Source organism: Diadema setosum, chromosome 18 (genome assembly GCF_964275005.1).
Source record: "Diadema setosum chromosome 18, eeDiaSeto1, whole genome shotgun sequence".
NCBI classification, from domain to species: domain Eukaryota; kingdom Metazoa; phylum Echinodermata; class Echinoidea; order Diadematoida; family Diadematidae; genus Diadema; species Diadema setosum.
Window position 1 is genome coordinate 26,683,892 of NC_092702.1, and position 5,468 is coordinate 26,689,359.

Below are 5,468 nucleotides of genomic sequence, written 5' to 3' on the forward strand. Positions count from 1 at the left end.
AGACCAGTGTATTAGTTAATTTCACACAGCGCTCCTGTGGGCCTATACGTCTGCGCTCCTGTTATACATCTACAGTATCAGCCTATGTACATTATAGATCTTTAATATATAGGTTGGTACACAGTATCGACAGCTTACTACAGAGTTTTAATTCAAGCGATCACAGAAATGTGCAAAAAGTGTCATTTCGGAAAATATTGAACTCCTGCCAGACTTTGAAGACTCGGCATACGAAGTGTGCGCATGATGTTTGTAAATCATTGTTCGAGGCGGCGCGAAACTTTTCTTGCAAAAGACTATTCTGAACCATGGCGAGTCAATTTCCGTAAGCAATAATCTTTTTTATTCGTCGCTCTGCAAACCTTATGAAAGGAAGGGCTGAATCAACTCACAAGAGTGTGTGGTTAGAGCGACTAACAGCTTCTCAGTTTCCAGGCATATTGATCACGCAAAAATAGAATTTGCACAGGTTTCTAGCTAGCCTTGTGCCCCTGCAACAAACTTTAGGACTGTGACAGTGCGTGTGTTAACATTATCATTGCATTTCCACAACTTCGGGGTCACGGAAATGTCAGGACATCCGACCGACATTATTGGTAGACTTCAATGGTTTCAAAGTCCGCGTGCACATGAAATGAGGCTCATTGACAATGTGCTAGGGCGCTGAATACGTTACAAAACCTTCGCAATGTCATTGATGTCATTCCTTTTGTTATTTTTTTTTTCAAGACGTCCCTGTTATGTAACATTGCAGCATATTGTATCGAGTGGAGCCAGTCTGACATAATGGACCAGGTACACACATGGAATGATAACGAAGGTCTTTTTGATCCATAATTACCGCTACCAGCGGATTATTCGCGTTTTAATGAGTACTCGGTGCATTTACATATTTCGGCAATGAACATTGCGTTATCGTGCAACGTCATTGACAAATGGACCGTTTCCCTTATTTCTGTCTTCTTCTTCTTCTTCTTCTTCTTTTTCCCGAGGTGCCTGTTCAGACTCAACTGCATTTTAATAAAAACCGATGATGGGGAGCAGCAAACCTGGAAACAAGACAAATTTTGTGTCACAGGACTGGAAATGACTATTGGGGACACAATTATTCATGTGGACATACATGTAGCGTTACTTAATGCAGGGAGGTGAGAAGACCTCCCTGCTTAATGGGAAGACATACACGTCATTTTTCCGAAATTCTCTTACCCTGTCGTTGGTCAACAACTAATTGCCGCCAAAGATCAGTCGGCCTGACGAAGCGTCCCGGAGAGGGCGTGAAACGTTGCTATAATTACTCCACAAAAATAAGACCTGTTTATGATCTGTATGACCGAAAACATTCACAGACAATATGTCGTTTACCGTTTCTGTCCATGTGCAAAAATGGGTGAAATAAATTGCAAATCACAGTCAATCTGTCAAAACATTTGCTTTCTTTTGTAAAGTGCGTGCATTTCGCAAATCAATTTCCCAATTTCAAGGATGACGATCACTGGTGACTAATTCTCAGTAACTGCGTATATCACCTAGCTTTTTTGAGTGATGATCGAGTTCAAGTTTAGTTAAAAGATTGAAATCGCTTTTACGCCTCCAAAGCAATGACGTCCATGCAATTAAACTTTTGTTATTTGACAGTATCAAGTGCAATTTTGCAAGTGGTATGATTACAAAAAAAAAATGAAAAAAAAAAACTCATATAATTATGTCCAACGAACAACAAGCACCAATCCTCATCCCCAGGCCAGACCCCCCCCCCCCCCAACACACACACACACACACACACACACACACACACACACACACACACACATGTATCGTCCTTGTTGTTGCTGTTGTTTCTTGTTCTTTGGAACTCCAAACAACGATACGCCCTATGTGAGTGAGGGCAATAGTGAATGGTGAATAGTGTATCATCGTCCCCGCGCGCGTGGGCCAGTTGATATTGTGTGTACCATTTAATATTGAAGCAGGGAGGTGGAAGGGAGCATGAACAGATAAGAGGCTACTCAGCAGGCTCATTCCCACTCTGAGTCGGGCCCTTCGTGATTGCTTCTAGTGGAGATTACCACACGCAACGACATAATAAAATACGCCAGGTCAATGAAGCACAAGAAGACGAAATTGCCTCGTCGTTCACTGTATTCTAGAAACGGGGCCGGGTATGCTGACGCCATTATCGGTAAACTCGACAAGGACAATCCTAATTGGCACACCCCCCTTCTCGACATTGATCGGAGTTCTCGACAAGAGCAACTCGGGGAAAAGGACGCTACAGGTCGTCGGTCATCTGCCAAGCGACAACTATTGGCTTCATGTACAAAACGAAAATACCCTGCGCTTCATAACAAAGTTTGATTCCAGAGCGGAAAATCAAGGTAAGAACGTGGGTACCACGTGAACATGTGAAATATGAAGGAACCGCAAAACCACAGCTTGTAACGACGGGTTCCAGGAAAAATACCAATGTGAATGCATTTCATTACTGATGACATAACTATTACGAAAGCTGAAATAGCAAAGTACAAAGGGCAAAGGAAGTAATTTAAAAGAAAAGAGAAAAAAGGAAGAAAGATGATATGCACTTGACAATCTGTGATGCCGATTTGACCCACGATACAATATCATGCACGAGCTAATGTCGAATCCCCGTCCACTTTTAGTCCACATCCGATCACGGTAACTGCAGAAACTTTCTTCACATAGGCCTAGTAGAATTTTGTTGTTGTTGTTGTCGTCGTCGTTGTCGTTGTTGTTGCTGTTTAATTATTTCTTTGTTTGTTGTTGTTGGGTTTTTTTGCTAGGTTTTTTTTTTTTTTTTTTTTTTTTTTTTTTTTTTTTTGGTGTCGAGTTGAGAAATACGACATGCCCTGTTTTTTTTTTCTTTGTAACCAGATGCGACCTAAAGTGAATACGCAATATCTGTTATAAAAAGACGGAAAGAAATACCCATACATGCCGCATACATATTATGAGCAAATCCGGTGTAAAAAGAAATGCTCTAAAGCCTGTAGTAATATCATTCATCCAAATAACCAATTAAGACCGCCTTGCAAGTGGTCTTGCTCAATATATATACTGCTGTAAACTTAGAATCCAATCGTAATTCTGATTACTGAATTCAAGATGACCCCTCGAAACAATGCTGAACTTATAACTCTGTACCGGACATACCATTTCATGTGAACTGTACAGATGATTAAGTTGATATTTTGAATATTCACGATGCACTCCTTCGCGGATACCTTATGTTTAATTATCATAAGTTGAGTAATATTTGCAAAGCAATATTAACTTGTCAATTTGTATTGAAATGATTAAAAATACAATGTCCAAAGCTTACCCGCAACGTTTGAAAATTTAGAATGCTGTCGATATAGCATTAAAAAGAATTGATAAGAAAAAATATAGCGTTCGCCTTCTCAGAAATTTGGTGTCTGGCGATGTAATTCCGAACTACAACTTGCCTACAGCACGTTTATGAACAACTGTCTCAATAAGATCGTATCACAGTGGAGATTGAGTATATGTATGCAAATTCCAATGAAACAAAATCAGACTTTGATTCGGTGACTCTGCTGGCTTGATATTCAATGACTATTGAGCAAAAGCCTTTAAAACGTCATGGTTGGAGTAATCTACAAATCTCCACAATTCCACTCACTACACTTTGCACATAGCGATATCCTTAAATGAAATCTGAACATGTTGAGAGGCTCTTTCTCATTAAGCGACTTATAAACTTTGATTTAATGAAACATTCAACACACAAATAACATACTGAGTGCTTTTCATTATCATTGAATAGTTCGCCCATCGATAACACAGTCAATCAAAGTCTGACTCTCATCACTAAAAATAAGCTGATTTTTTTTTTCTGTCCCCCACAGGATTCGATGGATTCTTCTCAAACCTCAATAAACGAATTGTGTCATGTATTCTAAGTCCTTTCACTCACATTTGCAACAATCTGTTTTTCATTGTTTCTTTTTCCAGAGAGTACAAAAACAAGTGGTAATTCCTGTGCACAGTAAAGTGATGATCCAAACCGAGTTACAAACTCGTCGGATTTCCTTGCCTCCCACTCTTGAAAGTACCGGTACTGCTGAGAGCGCACGCTGTTCGATCATAGATTCCTTTCTGTCAGTAAATTGATAGGAAAGGAGCAGTTAGATTTTTTTTCCCAGACACTCGACTAAACTTAAACAAATCCGTGCTTTAGGAGTTCATTCTCTCGTGGAAGAGAAATGCTTTTCACTCGTTACCCGTTGTATACACAGACTTTTCAAAAGCCTTTGACGCACTCAATCAGAACATTTTGCTTCACCACGGACCTTCTATAGGTCCATGGCTTCACAAGCTTTAGAGTGTACAAAGTATTTAGGTCGTGCCTTGTAATGGTTCACAAGATTCTTACGTAATGGCAAATAACTTGGTTATGGCATGGACCTACTACACACATGGACTATGAACGAAGGTCCCACATTAACACCGCCATCCGATTATGTGCACCTTAATGAGTACATTCAGATGTTTGCACAATGACACGGTATAATCGTCCTGACAAAAAAAAAAGAAAACAACAACAACCCAACAACAAAGTTTATTCAATTCGGTCATATATCTGACTCTGCAGTCTTTGAATAAACACCAATTGGGGGGGGGGAGCAAACCTGAAAACATTACAAAATGTTTGTGTTACGAAATCGGCAATTGCTGAAGTGGTCACTTTGTGGACGCTCATGTAACGTTGCTTTAATCGTAAGACATACATATTGTCTACCATATTATACTGTCCATGTTTATTTTGAAACAATGTGCGAAAATCGGAAAATTAGATTACAAATCTTAATCAACCTGCCAAAATATTTACTTTCTTTTGTAAACTTGTATGTCCTATGAATTTTTCTCTTTTTGTATCTCATTTTGTACATTTATGTTTTATTGTATGCTCTGTATATTTTTAATGCTTGGTGCAAAAAAAAAAAACAAAAAAAAAACCTATTGTACTATAATATCACATAGGGTATATAGGCCATCTCCGACACAACGGAGTAACTTGTATATTTGTTTAAAAAAAAACCAAGCAAGCAAACAAGCAAACAAATAAAAAAAGCCACATAATTCGCTTATAGACAGGCGCTCCCTACCGTGCCCATATTGAAAAATTAATCCGTCACCCCGATATCCTACTCCTATATAAATGAATCAATTTTGAAATAGGGATTGATTACTCTTGATTGCGTCGCTAAAGAATAGATGTTTCATTGAACTGAATCTTGCTTTAAAGCACATTGTAAAACCCCAGTTTATATGATTAACTCAGTTTTAAACCTTTCTTTGCAGCTGAAATGATATCTTACAGTCAAAATATCTTTAATACAAGTAATATTCTGCTGCTACTAAAACCTCATAAAATTTGCAAACCAACAGATCTGCACCACCGCCTCTGATTCAAGGCATCCATT